Source organism: Chionomys nivalis, chromosome 1 (genome assembly GCF_950005125.1).
Source record: "Chionomys nivalis chromosome 1, mChiNiv1.1, whole genome shotgun sequence".
Lineage (NCBI taxonomy): Eukaryota > Metazoa > Chordata > Mammalia > Rodentia > Cricetidae > Chionomys > Chionomys nivalis.
Window position 1 is genome coordinate 43,614,010 of NC_080086.1, and position 17,797 is coordinate 43,631,806.

The following is a 17,797-nucleotide window of genomic DNA, read 5'->3' on the forward strand; positions in this document are numbered from 1 at the left end:
GTATTAAAAAAAAAAAAGAAAGAAACCATCAGGACTTTTCAGAGGAGAGTCTTGTGAGGTCATGTAGCAGTGCCCTCAGCTTCCTCAATGGGAGATTCTAACTCAGATGGTTTAAGTACAAACAGCAAGTAATATGTTCTCCTAGAATAAATTCCAACTGATGGATTCAGGCACATCTATCCTTTATACTCTACCTCTTTAGATATGCATTCAATATTATTTTCAGAGAGTCCCTCTCAGATGACAAGAATCACCTAGTCCTTGAGTTCATTCTATTCTCATGATTCTACAGAGAGGATGTTTCCTGACAGCGGTGGAAGAGTTGTAGAGAAGATTGTGTTTATCCTACAGTGACACAATTGCATGTTCCTTGACCATTCCTTAGTGAGTGGAAGTGTGTAATCTGATTGACCTAGAGTGAATCATATAGTCACTGTGGACCTAAGATGATGAGGAATTTTCTACTAGACCTACATATATTGAGAAGAAATTTAGAAATTTGACACTTTATATCAAAGATGTTTTGTTTGTGATGTATATTTGTATGTAATCTGATCTTTTATCTTTATTAACCAAATAGTAAAGAAAAATGATACTTTAGTTCTAGTTATTTCCATATTTCTCTCGGTCTGTCTTTTTCCTCATTCCAAAGTGTGTGGAACAGTTGGTCTCTTAAGTTAGTGATATCATTAATGACAAAGCCACTGACTCCAAGAATGTAACAGTGGTCAAAGCCTGAGATCCTAGCAGGAGAGTACAGACTTTAAGAAAATCTTGTATGTTCATTAATTTGTGTATCAAATATTTCAAGGGTCCAACTAGATGTTACATGTGGGTTTTGGCGGTACACAAGACAGAAAATGGGCCTATTACATGCATCCTTGAACTGTGAAGGGAAAAACAAGAAATGTAGCCAATAAGGAGAGGATTGTAGGAAAGTTTGGAAGTGAGTGTTTATGCTGTTGGGTGGGAAACAGATTTTATACCACAGGGGTTTCCAAAGTATGCTCATCCAGGCTAGCACCATCAATATCCCCTGAAGACTTGTTAAAACAACAAACTCTTAAACCCATCCCCAGACCTAATAAAATCTAATCCTGCTGTGGGAGTTGAGCCCAGAAATCAATATTTTAACAAGTCCTCAAAGGGACTCCTACACAGACAAGTTGAGCACCAGAGATGTTGGGGTATGGCAGGAGAACTCTCTAGGAAGTCATCTTCTGGTAATAATGGCAGCCTAGAGTCAGATAAAAGATGTAGAGACAAAGCAGACATAACCACATCTAGTACCTGCTTACTGGAATCACTGGGAGGACCTAATACAGGACCAGATGTAGAGATGGGAAAGAAATGTTAACAGTGTGTTTTTGAGGGAAGTGGCTGCATTTCTGATAACTTTCTCTTCCTACCTGCCATGAAATTAGAGATCAAACCACAAAAACACAGAAGCTCAAGCATGAGAACAACAGGAGACAGATGATTTCATTCATTATGAAGAGGCTGTGCCCTTGGGATTTTGATTTCCTTGTCCTCTTGAAGCTTTCATTTTTCCAAGTATAAAATAAGTATGAATGTGGTTCTTCACAGATATGTTAAGAATAAGAACTCACATCGTGAGCAATTAACTGCCTTGCAAATCAAAATCATTCATGGTAAAAGGACTGGGCAGAGCACAAGTACACACGCAACATTTCTGTAGAATTCTGCTAAACATCTCTCCATTAATAGTCACCAATATCCTTATGATGACGTGCATTTAGATATCAAAAAATATCACTTTGTTAAATTCCCATGGTAAACAGTGTAGATACAAAGATATATAATAAATCAATCTATTGAACAGTTACAAATTTTTAGATTTTCATAAAATGTCAGAATTTCCTTAAAGCTTGCTTGTAACATGTAATGTATTACTAAGCTTGTGGGAACCCTAGTGAGATCCATATTTCTCAGAAACATCACAAGTCTCCAAAGAGAATGGGCAATGCAGAACTTCTTCAGAAACCCAAAGATCAGCAAGTCCGGATCTGAAGTTTTGTTTGTGTGTATGTTTTTCTTTTCTTTTCTTATTGGAGTATTGGATTCTTTTTATTTTATTGTTTTATTTTTTTGTTTTCAAAACATCCTGGCTGAAGTTTTCCTTCCCTCCTCTCCTCCCAGTTTCCCCTCCACTCCCAGATCCACTCCTCTTTGTTTTCCCTTCAGAAAAGAACAGGCCTCCTAGCTATGTCAGCCAAATGTGACATAAAAAGATACGGTAAGACTAGGCACCAACCATTATAACAAGACTGCGTGAGGCAACCCAGGAGGAGGGAAAAGGTCCCAAGAGAAGACAAAAGAATCAGAGACACACCCACTGCCACTATTAGGAGTTCTAAAAAATGCCAAGCTAACAACCATAACAAATATGCAGAGGACCTAGTGTAGACCTAGCCAGACTCCATGATTGCCATTTCAGCTCTGTGAGCACCTATGAACATTGTTTAGTTAATGGTGTTGGTTATGTTCTCCTGGAGTCCTCAACTCCTCTGACTCATACACTTCATTGTCTTCCTCTTCCAAAGCTTTCCCTGAGCTCCAACAGCATGTACCCTGTGGAGATCTCCAATTTGTGCTCTTTCTTCACTAAATATTTGGCTATGGGTCTCTGCATCCGCTCCCATCATCTGCCAGTGGAAGCCTCTCTAATGATGATTGGGGTAGGCCCAAATTATGAGTATAGCAAAATCGTCAGGAATCATTTTATTGAAATTTTCCCTATCCTACATCTCTGGACTATCCAGTCTCAAGTTCCTAGTCATCCAGGAAGTGTCAGGCATGTGCTCCCTTTCACGGTGTGTGGACCTCAAATTAACCATCATTGCTTGACCACTCTCACAAGTTCTGAGCCTCCATTGCCCCAGCACATTTGCAAGCAGAGTAGATTGCAGGTTGAATGTTTTGTGACTAAATTATTGTCCCAGATCTACCACTAGAAGCCTTGTCTGGTTACAGATGGCCAGTTCAGGTTTCACATTCTCCATTACTAATAATCTTCACTAGGGTCACCCTCATAGGAGTTTTTGCTGCACTACCTTTCTATATTACCCCACAAGTGTTCCCCAATTTCAGTTGTCTCTCTCTGTACTCGGTTCCCCCATCCCTGCCCCCATATAATCTCTCTTTCGCCCATCCCACCCACCCCGAGTCCACATATTCTATTCTATTTCCACTTAGATATCTCCTTGTTGTTACTTAACCTTTCTGGACCTGTGGATTGTGGCATGATTATCATTTACTTAACAGCTAATACCCACTTACAAGTGAGTACATAACATATTTTTCATTCTGGGTCTGGATTACCTCATTCAGCATCATTTTTTGTTTTATCCATTTGCCTTCAAATTTCATGTCATTTTTAACAGTTGAGTAATGCTCCATTTTATAGTATCACATTTTCTTTATTCATTCTTCATTTGAGGAGCATCTAAGTTTTTTCCAGTTTCTGGCTATTATGAATAAAGCTGCAATGAACATAGTTGAGCAAGTGTCTTTGTGATAGGATGGAACATCATTTGCGTACATGTGCAAGAATGGTATAGCTGGGTCTTTTTTTTGTTGTTGTTGTTTTTTTTTTTTTTTTTTTTTTTTGGTTTTTCGAGACAGGGTTTCTCTGTAACTTTGGAGCCTGTCCTGGAACTCCCTTTCTAGACCAGGCTGGCCTCAAACTCACAGAGATCCGCCTGCCTCTGCCTCCCAAGTGCTGGGTTTAAAGGCGTGCACCACCACCGCCCGGCCTATAGCTGGGTCTTGAGGTAGATCTGCCCCCAGTTCTCTGAGGAAGGATCATATTGATTCCAAGAGTAACTGCACAAGTTTGCACTCCCACCAGCAATGGAAAAGTGTGTCTTTCCTTCACATCCTCTCTGGTGTGACCTGTCACTTGTGTTTTTTATCTTAACCATTCTGACTGTTATCAGATGGAATTTCAAATTAGTTTTGATTTTTATTTCTATGGTGTCTAAGGATTTTTGCACATTTTTGAGTGTTTATTAGCCATTTGAGATTCCTCTATTGAGAATTCTCTGTTTAGATCTGTACCCCATTTTTAATTGGATTATTTGGTTTGCTGATATCTATTTTCTTGAGTCCTTTATTTATTTTGGATATTAGCCTGCTTTCACATGAGTGGTTAATGAAAATATTTTTCCTTTTTGTAGGCTGTAGTTTTGTCCTAATGAAGGTGTCCTCTGCCTTAAAGATTCGTTTCTGTTTTCTGAGGTCCAATTTATTAACTGTTGATCTTAGGGACTTTGCTATCTCTTCAGGAAGTTGTCTCCTATGCCAAAACACTCAAGGATATTATACACTTTCCCTTCCATTGGGTTTAATGTATCTGGTTTATATTGAGGTCTTTGATTCACTTCAACATGAGTTTCATGCACGGTCATAAAGATGATCTATTTGCATTCTTCCACAGGCAGGTATCCAGTTAGACCAGCCAACACCATTTGTTGAAGATGCTTTCTTTTCTCCATTTTTGTCCTTCTGACCTCTTTATGAAAAATCAGGTGTCCATAGGTGTGTGTATTTATGTCTGGGTCTTTGGCTTGATCCTATCGATTAATATGCTTGTATTTATTACTATAGCTCTGTAGTAGAGCTTGAAATCAGGAATGGTATACCCCTGAATGTGCTTTTATTGTTCAGCATTGTTACAGATATTCTGAGTTTTTATGTTTTGCAATATTAAGTTGAGTATTGTCCTTTCAAGGTTTTTAAAAAAAATATATGTTGTAATTTTATTGAGGTTTGTATTGAATCTGTAGAATCCTTTTGATAGGATGAACATTTTTAATATGTTGATGCTATCAGTCCATGAGCATGGGAGATATTTTCAGCTTCTGATATCTTTTCAATGTCTTTCTTCAAAGACTTGAAGTTTTTGTTATACAAGTCTTTCACTTGCTTTATTAGTATTGCCCCAAGATATTTATATTATTTGAGGCAATTATGAAGGATGTTGTTTCCATGATCTCTTTTTCAGTCCATTTGTCATTTGTATATAAGGGGAGTATACTTTTTTGACTTAATCTTGTATCCAGCAACTTGTAGAAGGTGTGTATCAGCTGTGTGAGTTCCCTGATATAATTATTGGGGTTGTTTATATATACTATCATATCATCTGCAAATATCAATATTTTGACTTCTTCCTTTCCAATTTGTATCACCTTGATCTCCTTTGGTTGTCTTGTTGCTCTAGCTAGAAGTTCAAGTGCTATACTGGATAGATATGGGAGAGTGGATAGCCTTGTCTAGTTTTGATTTTAGTGGGATTGTTTTGAGTTTCTCTCCATTTAATTTCATATTGGTTATTGGCTTGCTATAAATTGCTTTTAATGTGTTTAGGTTTGTTCTTTGTCCATTCTTCCCAAAACTTTTTGGTGTTTGATTTTGTCAAAGGCTTTTATTGGCATCTAATGAAATGATCATGGGGGTTTTTTCTTTCAGTTTGTTTATATCATGGATTATATTGACTCATTTCCATATGTTTTTTTTTCAGTTCAAATGGCATAACTTTACTTAAACTGTATTTGCACAGATATGCATTATATATGTTAGGTAGATATCAAATATGATACTGTATGCTTTTTCTTTTTTTTTTCTTTTTTTTTTTTTATTGAAAAAAAATTTTCCGCCTCCTCCCCGCCTCCCATTTCCCTCCCCCTCCTCCCGCCCCTCTCCCCCTCCCCCCACTCCTCTTCTCCTCCCTCTCCAGTCCCAGGAGCAATCAGGGTTCCCTGCCCTGTGGAAAGTCCAAGGTCCTCCCCCCTCCATCCAGATCTAGGAAGGTGAACATCCAAACTGTCTAGGCTCCCACAAAGCCAGAACCTGAAGTAGGATCAAAACCCCGTGCCATTGTCCTTGGCCTCTCGTCAGCTCTCATTGTCCGCCATGTTCAGAGAGTCCGGTTTTATCCCATGCTTTTTCAGTCACAGTCCAGCTGGCCTTGGTGAGCTCCCAATAGATCGGCCCCACTGTCTCAGTGGGTGGGTACACCCCTCGTGGTCCTGACTTCGTTGTACATGTTCTCCCTCCTTCTGCTCCTCATTAGGAACTTGGGAGCTCAGTCCGGTGCTCCACTGTGGGTCTCTGTCTCCACCTCCATCCATCGCTAGACGAAGGCTCCATGGTGATATGCAAGATATTCATCAGTATGGCTATAGGATAGGTTCATTTCAGGTTCCCTATCCTCAGGTGCCCAAGGAACTGACTGGGGACATTGCCCTGGGCATCTGGTAGCCACTCCAAGTTCAAGTCTCTTGCCAACCCTTAGGTGGCTCCATTAACTAAGATATGAGTTTCCCTGCTCCCCTATCCAACCTTCCTATATCCCCAATCATCCCGTTCCCCGAAGTTCCCCTCATCCTCTCCTTCACACTTTTCTCTCTCCATCTCCCCTTACCCCCATCCCACCCTACCCCCAAGATTCCAATTTTTTGCCCGGCAATCTTGTCTATTTCCCATAGCCAGGAGGATAACTATATGTTTTTCCTTGGGTTTGCCCTCTTGTTTATCTTCTTTAGGACCACAAATTATAGACTCAGTGGCCCCCTATCCATGGCTAGAAACCAATTATGAGTGAGTACATCCCATGATCTTCTTTTTGGGTCTGGGTTACCTCACTCAGGATAGTATTTTCTATTTCCATCCATTTGCATGCAAAATTCGAGAAGTCATTGTTTTTTACCGCAGAGTAGTACTCTAATGTGTATATATTCCACACTTTCTTCATCCATTCTTCCATTGAAGGACCCCTAGGATGCTTCCAGGTTATGGCTATTACAAATAATGCTGCTATGAACATAGTTGAACAAATGCTTTTTTCATATGATAAGGGATCTCTTGGGTATATTCCCAAGATATCATCTTACACCTGTCAGAATGGCTAAAATCCAAAACACCAAGGATAGCCTTTGCTGGAGAGGTTGTGGAGAAAGGCGTACCCTCATCCATTGCTGGTGGGACTGCAAACTTGTGCAACCACTTTGGAAATCAGTGTGGCGGTTTCTCAGAAAAATTGGGATCAACCTACCCCTGGACTCATTTCCATATGTTGAAGCATCCCAGCATCACCATAATAAAGCCTGCTTTGTCATGGTAGATGAACTTTTTGGTGTAGTCTTCATTTCAGTTTTTGAGTATTTTATTATTTTTAGATCTATGTTCATAAGGAAAATTCGTCTCTAATTCTCTTTCTGTGTTGATTCTTTAAGTATTAGGGTTCCTGTGGCCTCAAATTATTCCACAAACTAGAAACAAGGAACACTGTCAAATTCCTTTTATGAGACCCAGGTCTGAATTTTGAAGAGGAGAAAAATGTATTCAACATGCCATCAATTAGTGTACTAAAATAATCTCAGGCAATACTTCTAGTACTGGGTATCAAATTTACCTAAAGTAAGGCTGAAAGTTTCTTATCAGAAGGAGAGTTGACCTGAGAAATTTACTATGGATTTACCTAAATATACAAGTAAATACTTGGGGGTTAAACGAGGCTGTTTTCCACAAATGAATTGCACCTGGTGAGTGTTTGGTTTACAGCCAAAACCTTAAGGTCAATTGGAAGGCAAGAAGAATATACAGACCTTTGAGAATAGAACAGTACAGGGTTTTGCTTATTAAGGATTCTACACCATTCCAAGGAGGAAACCACTACAGATTTCTATAAGGAATTCTGGGAGACCTGGGAAGCCTAGAGCATACTAATTACCTCCCACTCTGAGTAGTTGCTTCTAAATAGATAAACCTCTTTATACTTCCCAATTACAGAAACATTAGAGCTCATTCCGGGACCAATCCTATTTCAATTTTTTGAACCTCCATAGCATGTATATTTTTGGAGTAATTGAAAAAGAAATAAGTGCTTGTAAGAACTGACTATCATGCCAAACTAATTATATTTTCTCTTTTGAAAGGGATTTTCAAAACAGAAAATAAATACAAAGAAATTAGTATACAGTTGGCCCTCTGTGTGTGTTGGTTCTGCATCCACAGATATAATCTACTATGATCTTGTACAGATATACCTGCACAGGAGCATGTACACACACACACGCACACACACACACACACACACACACACACACAGTCTGAGCATGTTCAAGACAGATGAAAATTTCTCTGAGTATTTTCATATTTTCAATTCATAGTGAGAACTATCCACCATTTTTGTTGTCTCCCTCCTTTATTCATGCCTGATTTGATTTTTTAAAAAAATTGCTTGTAGGACTCAAACATGGTTGATCATGTGCATGGGTCAAACGTTTGACCAATTGAGTTCTCACTGGAGCCCAGTGACAAGCTCTTTCTTTGACAGACCAAGAGTGGACTCCAATGAGAATGGAGGTGGGAGTGCGGCAAGGGAGTAGGGGAAGAGAAACTGTGGGTCAGATGTATTGTTTGAGAGAAAAATCTATTTTCAATAAAAAATAATAATAAAATTAAAAAGATACTCTTAGACTTTGACTTTAAGAGACTTTTAAAAATGTTTTATTTATTTGTCTATTCTCTGTCTTTCTCTCTGTCTCTCTCTCTCTCTGTCTCTCTCTCTCTCTTTTTCTCTCTCTCTCTCTCTCTCTCTCTCTCTCTCTCTCTCTGTGTGTGTGTGTGCCATAGCATGAATGTAGAGGTCAGAAGACAACTTGCAAGAGTCACTTCTCCCTTCCCACCAAGAGGGTCCAGGGATTGACCCTGGGTTGTCAAGCTTGGTGAAAAGGACCTTTGTCTGCTGAGCCTTCTCACAAGCACTAACTTAGAATTTCAAGGATAAGACTCACTGATCACATTAGTGAAGCAATTCAAGCCCCCATCACATGAGGATACACTGAAGTTGATTTTCTCAGAAATGTGCTTATTGCAATAAAGGCAGTAAGCAACATTTGCTGAGCATTAATGTTCACTACTCTTCAAAGCACTTTAGATTAATATCCTCATTTAATCTCCACAACAATCCATAAGTAGGTATAATTATTTTCCCCATTTTTCATGGTTAGGAAAGAAAAAGCTTACAGTGTTCTAACAGTTGCCAGTGACAGGTCTGATGAGTGGTAGAACCCCAAACTGAACCTGAACAGTTGGATTCCAGCACTTGCCAACCTCAGACTTTCAGAAGACTCTGGGAGTGGTGGGGGTAGATTTCTGCTTCAACACTAAAAGGCCTATCCAGGGGAATGACTGGCCTTGCTTCACAGTGAGTAGAAGTATGTTCATTGAAGGAGAATTAGGATGTTGAACTTCTGAACTTCCAAGAATGGTAGAGACTGTTCTAGAAAACATGTATTCTCTATACTCAGTAAGAATTCTCAGGAGAATGGAAGCTCGATTACTTGGTCTAATCTTTAACCCCCAACTGTGTGGTGTCTTTTTTAAACTTATTTCTCCAGCATGCTCTAAATTAAGAAAAAACTCTACCATCATGACTTACAAAATTAACATTAAGAACACACTAGAAAGTCAACTTATTTTATTTTACAATAAAGTTATGATTTAGTATAAATCCCCGTCACTTTTGAATAAATGCTACTATACTATATGCTTCTACAGTTCATGTTTGAGTGTAAATTATAACAAGTCCATAATCCAAAGCACTTTATGCTTTTTTATGATCACAGAAGGCCGCCTTGCCTTCCATTTATGATTAATTTCTTTTGATGGCTCCCTCTAGATCTTAGAAAATAATTAAAACTAATGAACAATCTGTAATGGCAGTAATGCATGGAGCATATTGTTTCCTGTCTGGGTTCCAAGTTTGATCAAAGGAAAGTTACACTGAGAAGCTATGACATTGATGTTTGTACTTCCCTTCCTGGCCACCCACTGAGGGCAAATGACAGCTTCAGGGAGCAATCCTGGGTTAAGTCTTTTTATTATTATTATTAGCACTTTATGGGATAGAGTATGTAAAAATACAATTAGTCAGTATAACCACTGTTTCCACAACAAAGATGGCTAAGCTGTGCGGGGTTATGTGTGTGAGAGAGAGTGCGTGTGTGTGTGTGTGTGTGTGTGTGTGTGTCTGTGTGTGTCTGTGTCTTGTTTTCTCTTACTATTTTCCAGTACTGCAAATAAAATAATGTTTTCATTAAGACAGGATGCCTCTGCACATACATCATCTAAACCCATGTGACTACCACAGAGGGCAAAAGTATCATAAATGATCATTTTTATCATATCCTCATTTCCTATGTTTGATGTTGTATTATCAACAGATACTGTAAAGAATGTTTTATTCAGAGTTCTGCAGTCAAAGGAAAGAAGAATGCTCATCTTCAGGTTAAGTTGATTGTTTGGGGAGTACAAAGACTGAATCACGAGACCTTTCTATAATAGTAACAGTAAGATTTTAGGAGAGCTGATTATTCAGCCATCTACATTATCTTGTGGCTTTATGTATAGAAAGTACTTGACTTCTTTTTGTTGGTGTTGTTGGGCTTGACCCTCAACTCAATTTAACTTGGACACCCAAGTCATTAATATATTGCAGATAAGCCAAGCCATTAATACATTGCAGATAATCATAATAGAAGTTTACCTTTTTTTCCTCCCCAAATTATATAATATATATATATATATATATATATATATATATATGCATTGAAGTTACAGACAAAATGAGGTGGCTCTTTATCCTGGCTATATTTGAGAGTTATATGAGTGTGTGTGTGTGTGTGTGTGTGTGTGTGTGTGTAGAGAAGGAGGAAGTGAGTCATTTCTTAATTTCTCTTACATTTGTATCCTTTTGTTAGAACTTTGAGTTTCTTTCCTATTCTATTTCTACTTTTTCTGTTTAACGACACCAAGTGGAAAGAAACAAGATATGGTTCACAAGAACTTGTTCAATTACTGGTGAGAGTTTGGGGATGTTGTTAGAGTTCAATCATACCAGTTTGCTCCAGTTGTTAACTGGTAACTGAAAGTCTGACACTTTAGCTCCAGAACCCCAGGTTAGAAAACACCTTTAGGTTAGATTTGCAATCACTATGAGTTCAAGACAAGGAAATGAACTTATTTCTTCAAAATTTCCACAATGACCCCATCTTCTGCCTCTATTGTGAAGGCTTATGATCTCAACAATGGAAAAGTTGAACTTCTCTACTGCCAGTAGGTGAGAACCTGCTCTCAGGGAAGAATTTCACATTGAAAGTGGGAAAGATGGTTTTCTTTTTAATCTTCTCATTCATTTTAATATAAAATACTGTGGATAATTCAATACCATTCTCTGGGGGTATGATACAATGCACATGCTTTGATATTGGGCATACTATATAGTTTGTTTCCGCTGGTGGAAAGTTGGTAATGCAAACCAAAGTATAGAAAGTTCTTACACAGTTTTGCTTACTGAGCCATCCTCATGAGATGACCACATCTAAAGGGATTGGTCTTGATTGTCTGCTTGATTGTACTGAGAAGCACCTAGGACATTAATAAAGCACACCTTTGAAAGGGTTGATAAGCATGAAGTGGAGCTTTCCACTGACAACCCCGCCTAGATAAGACAAGACTGGTAAGAAACAATATGTGACTTATTTTATGCCATTGAGTTTTGTGTGGTTATTTTTTTTAACAGTGTAGATCCATTTTAGGAAGAAACATGCTGATTGAACCAAATAATGTATCAGTTTATTTCATTGAAAAACACTTCAATGAATTTACAAAATCTTTTTCGCCAAATTCATCATGATTTTTTGCTTTTACTCAGTGTCTCTAACTCCGAAATTCCTATTTTCCCCTTCCCTATCCATTAATTCACTTGACTTTAGGGTTCTACAATTTTTTTTTTTCTGAAAATTCTATAGATAACTCTAGTGGGTTGAAACAATATATTTTACTTTGCAAGTGAAATTCTCTTTAAAATTTCTTTAAAACTCATCTGCTGTCCAAGGGCACTGTAGGTGGTTTGTATAGCCACAGAGGGTGAAATCCAGTTCCAGATGTCCAGCACAGTGGGGCTCCCGTAGAGTTGCAGAAGCAAAGAAATAGTTTCTGAGAGTGAAAAAAATAGCTGACTTCTGGATGTTTCTTAACTGAAGATACTTTCTTCCAAAAAATAAACAGAAGGAGCCTGATACAGGCACGAACACATAAATGTGAAACTCACTTCCAAACCAATTCTTCGTAGAAGTCCATCTGTTGTTGAGGCTCACATGAAAGAAATGGAAACATTATAGTGTATCTAAATTGAAAATCAAGATGTTTTTAGCCTCTTGGTCCAGATGTATTCATTTTCCAAATGGGTCCTGCAATTGAGATCAGAATACCATCACCAGGCGACTTAAAGAACGTGGGAAGAGAGATTCTGTTCTGTGTGCTATATTCTTATTTCTAGGGTAACCCTGTATAGTTTATTACCCATGTTTTTGAAGAGGTGGATCCAGCAGATATAAACTGTGCTAAAGAGAGAGTCAGTCTCCCAGGGTTCAAACCTTGGTGCTACTCTGTATTATTTTTGTTGAGGTGCCAGTTATCCCCTGCAGGTTTTTTAAACGTAGACCTCAGCATAGCTCTGGGTGTGGGAGGAACTCGAAGAAATGGGGCGTAGTAGAAAGGAATTAGGCTGTGACGGTGATAATGCTGATCTCTCTGCGTGTATCGGACCTCTTCGGTGTGAAATCTTTTTTACGAGAGTACGTTGTCATAAAAGAAGGCACCCATAGATGCAAGGATGGCAGTAGCCAATTCCTTTTCTGCTTTCTCTGCAACAATATGACGAATCCTAGGGAGCCCTCACAGCAGTGACAATACTATTTCATGTTCCAGTCACTAGAAAAGGAAGCCAGTAACCCTCTTTATGAAGTACACAACCTCAGGTATTTTGTTAAAACCAAGCCAAACAGACTAAGGCCACAGAAAACTGCTGGCAAGCTATACAATCTTTCTTTGCATTAAATTGTAACTGTGATTAAACTAGTTTATAAAGGAATATAACTAAATCATGTAAAATCTTCACAGGAGTGACAGAACACACTACATACAAAAGCTATTATTATTATTGTCATTAAAGTTATTGTTCATATTTTGCTGACAAATACTGTATTTTTCTGGGAAACCATTTTTTCACCCTTTGTCATACTGATATCATGTGTCAACCCTCCCCTTCCCACCTTGATAATCAAATCTACTATCATTCCTAGCACACACACACACACACACACACACACACTTACATACATACACCTAATTAAAATAAGGTTAAAAATGCTTTAAATTCTTGTGGTACCAAATTTTGGATGTGTATGTGCAAGGATAAAAAATACTTTAAATTTTTATGGTACCCAATTGTGTATGTATGTTTGTGTCTCTGTGTGTGTGTGTTTGATATGTCTATGGCTATTGTCTGTTTTGCTTGAACTAGTGCAAGTTACATTTAATATGCTTTCTAGTTTTTCTGACAGAAACTTTTATTTAAACTTAATTTGTGCCTTGAAAGTTTTAATTGAAATTTGGATTCTTTCACGTCAAAGGTGAATGAGCAAACATTAATTATTCAAAAGTAGTGATCTCACTCTGCTTAAACAGCCAGGAACTGCTATCATAGAGGATTTTTTTTCACTTTTATTTTGTGGGAATTGGGGATATGACAGCTTACAGTAAAAAAAATCACCCTTTTCTTCCTCTATGAGCTATGTATAGTGATGTTTTATTTGTGTTTTAATAAATAAACCTTGCCTGAAGATCAGGGTGCAAAGCAGCCGTACTAGTCAGCCATACAGGACAGGCAATGGTGACACACACATTTAATCCCAGAAATCATATTAGTTAGCTATAGAGGTCAGGCAGTGGTGGTGCATGTCTTTAACTTTTAACTAGAGAGAAATATCAGGCGAGATGAGACAGGAACCCACTCTCTTTTCAACCTGAAATTTCATAGAGGTAAGAGCTCTCTAGTAGTTGGCTGCTTTGCATCTCTGATCTTTCAACTTGAACTCTAATATCTGTCTCTGAGCTTTTATTAACCATACAATATCTGGCACCCAACTTTTGGAGAATGGATTCATAAAAAAACAAAGTCATATGCCGGAACTCCACATGGGAGAGTAAATGCCCTGCTGACTAGCCTTGCCCTTCTTATTTCTTGGTGGACTTTCCCTGAACATGTTGTCAAACTAGGTGGCTGCCTTGAAATCCAGTCAGGCTCTTACTGTTCTAAACAGCAGCAAAAAGCCTCACATCTTCATCAGCATCAGTGGCAGACTTGGTGAGAAAATTCCTTAAGGGAGGAATTAGTTAAAAGGAAGAGTTTTTTCCAACATTAAAAAAAAATGGAAAACAGAATTACAATGGAGAAAATTAGGTCTAATTATGATTATATAATGCATTATTTAAAAATGGAACAACTAAATGAAGGGATAAACAACTTAACAGGGACTGATGCGTTGTTAATTAACATTTTGACAATCCTTGTCATTTAGACAATTCTTGGTTTCTCTCTTAACAAATTGTTTGGTTTAACTGTCAAGATACAGGCCTAAGAAAAACTTAACAAAACAGAGCATAGATATATTCAAATACAAACAGAGGAATTTGATGGAGAACCAATTTTAGCATTGTACTAAAAGGCTAGGGAGGAACAGCCTAAGATTTTTCAAATAACCAACTTTATAGAAAAAAACTGCCAAATGATAGATATCCTGGAAGCTGTGCAAGAGTTAAATGGATTCCTGTGGAAATGTTGGATTTAAGGAGGTTCAAGGAAACAATAGTCTCATATTGTATGCATTCACTTTTTGTGAAGCAAATGTTAAATTCATAATCAGTTTGTAATAGAATTACCCATAAAGACTGGATAGACTTGGTTAAAGTTGTTTTAGAGCCTGGTCTACAATTGCAATGGAGTACCTGACTCAAAGAAGAGACTAAGACTACTGAACAATGGAGTAAAGATAGAGCTATGGAAATATCCCAAGATCAAATTCTTGGACAAGGGGATTATGCTACTACAGAAAGGCAATCCTTATATGATGGTCACATCCTGACTTTATGATATGCAGCAAATTTGAAAGCTTGTGACAGAATTGAATAAGTAGAAAAGAAGGTTGAATCATTTACTAAAGTCATACATGGCCCCAAAAAGCCATTATGGATTTCTTACAAAGATTGACATAACCATAAGTAGTAAATAGAATGATTACAAATTCAGAAGCTAGACAAATAATAATTGAATCTTGGGCTTTGGAAATGCTAATTTTCAATGCAAAAGGATAATTTTTTTAAGATTTATTTATTTATTATGTATACAACATTCTGCCTCTATGTATGCCTGCAAAGCAGAAGAGGGCACCAGATCTCATTACAGATGGTTGTGAGCCACCATGTGGTTGCTGGGGCTCAAACTCAGGACCTCTGGAAGAGCAATCAGTGCTCTCAACCACTGAGCCATCTCTCCAGCCCCAATAATTGGGTTTTTAAAGAATGTCAGCACCCTTGGTGGAATGGATCTGAGATACTATCAGTATTGAATCTCATGACCATAATGATGCTTGAATAGAAGTGATGTCCACAGGTTTGAGAAAAAAACTGAAATGTCAAATGTAGTAACTGGCAAGCAAGGTCACTTTAATAGGGATTGTAAATTAAACAGGGAATTCCTAGAAACAATGTTTATTCTAAGCATAATCCAAACAAAAGGCCCCTCCCTTCTCAATTATGCAGAAGGTGTGGCAAGGCAGGCATGGGACTAATGAATGTAGAACAACAAGAGATATTCAAGGCAACCCTTTGGGTTTTTTTGTGAAAAATTCTTTATTTTAAGAAAAAAATTTAATTAACAAAAAATTTAACAAGTTTCATTTAGCAAAATACACCCAAAAGGAAATCACAGTACAAAGAAAGCTTTAAGTCAAGGCCTCACCAATTCCTACAGTATTAGTATTGTATCTCAATTCTCAAAACTAACTTTTAAAAAGCTTAAACTTAACCTAAAGATTTAAGTGAAAATATAAACTAGAACATGAGAAATGCTTCTCTTTGCATTAGGGATCTAGCACCTTTGAGTTCACCAGAAAAGTACATGTCCCCCAGTGTGTTCACTGTGGTGTGCTTAAAGATCCACTCAACATACTTAAAACTACTTAACTCAGACAACATCACTCTTAAGTATACTACCAAAACTGTTAATTGAGAAAAGCAGAAGAAAATAGTTTTAGTTTACTCAATATTACATGCTAGAAGAAAAGTTTGCATGAGAAACACTGAAGAGGTAATTTTTTTTATTCCAGATTTTCACAAACTCATGGTGCAAAGTGGGTTCCCCAGCTTCCTCTAGAGTTATAAACTGCTCTTGACTGCTTACTGGCTGCCTGTGAAATTTTTGTTTGAAATAACTCAAATGCTTCTACAACACTAATCATATCCACCCATGCTGTTTTGACCGCTGTAGCTGGCCCCCATAACAGCCACTCACTGACTATAAGTGGCCTGGGCAGCTCACACTCCCATGCCCTGCATCACCTGGCTGCTATAAGCCCTGATGCTAGCCCCTGTTGTTGAATTCAGGAAGAGTTCTATGTATCTGTGCTGCATGTTGGCCCTGTCCTTCGACATAGCTGCCACTGCTTCTTCATGAGTGGCAAACTCAACATCAGCTTCTCCCGTCACTTTTTCATCAGGACCAATCTCAATATGAACTCTTAACAGGGTTGGGTGGAGAGAAGAAGTTGTAAATGTCGTTCTCCGTTGCTTTGTAAGGCAGCCCTCTCATGTGAACACAGTGGCCAGTGGTGCTCTGCACTGTGAACTCTCTGTCTCCGTATCTGTCGTCATACATTCCTAAGAGACAGTAGCTGAGGTCTCTCCCAAACAGGTCAGTGGTGAAGCTATAGCCATCACTGAGGCCACTGTATTCTTCATAGCCCCATAGCCTGCCCTATAGGCACCAGACCTCATCCTATCCAAGCCTGCCTGTTTTACAATGCCAATGCACCTCCGGGCTGTGCAGGCTGGTCATAGGGCCCAGGCCTCTGCACAGACATGAACTTCAGAGGTGGATCTGAGTATGACCTAACTTCCTCCTGACTGCTCTTGAACACCTCGATATACCTGTGCCCTATTCTCTCCTTGTGCTTCCCTAGAGCTTTCTCAGCTAACTCTTGTAAGGCAAACTGAACAAAGGCCTCCCCTGTAATCTTGCCCTTCAGGTCCATAGGTAATGTGATTCCCGTTTAGCACAATTTCCAACCGTGAGAAGAACTGAACAATTTCTTCCTTTGTACATCCAAACAGGAGTCCCCGAAGCCTCACAAAGCCATCATTGGCACTGTCGGCACTGTTTGGACCACTGTGCTTCAACACCCAATCCATCTTGGTTCTGTGTGACTTGAATACCTCAATATATTGGTGTCCCATGCTTTCCCTGTCTTTTTTCAGAGCCAAATTTACATCATCTTCTGACTCAAGTTCAACAAAAGCCTCACCACTCTGCCTGCCTTCTCTAGTATAAATGAAATGAATACCTGCAACCCCATCATGAATTGTGCAGTCAGAGAGGAAGTTTTGTACGTCCTCAATTGAGCAGGACCAGGGTAGGCTGATGAAGACATAAATCACAAACAATCCCAAACCAGTTTGGAATTATGATTAATAGGATGGTATTTATTTAAAGGGGAAAAAACTTACAGATCACCGTCCCAGACAACAGCTCTCTGCGCAATCAGGAAGGAGTCTAGTCACCAGAAGCGGAGTCGGAAGCAAAAAAGAGAGGAGAGGCCACTTTTTTAAAGGGAGAGAGACCACACGCCAATGAGCTGGTATCTCAGCGGCT

General features: G+C 38.6%; 1 pseudogene; it reads right to left on the minus strand.

Moving 5' to 3' along the window:
* Positions 1-16,380: 16,380 nt before the first annotated feature.
* On the minus strand, positions 16,381-17,397 carry LOC130878230 (heterogeneous nuclear ribonucleoprotein F-like; annotated as a pseudogene).
* Positions 17,398-17,797: the final 400 nt, after the last annotated feature.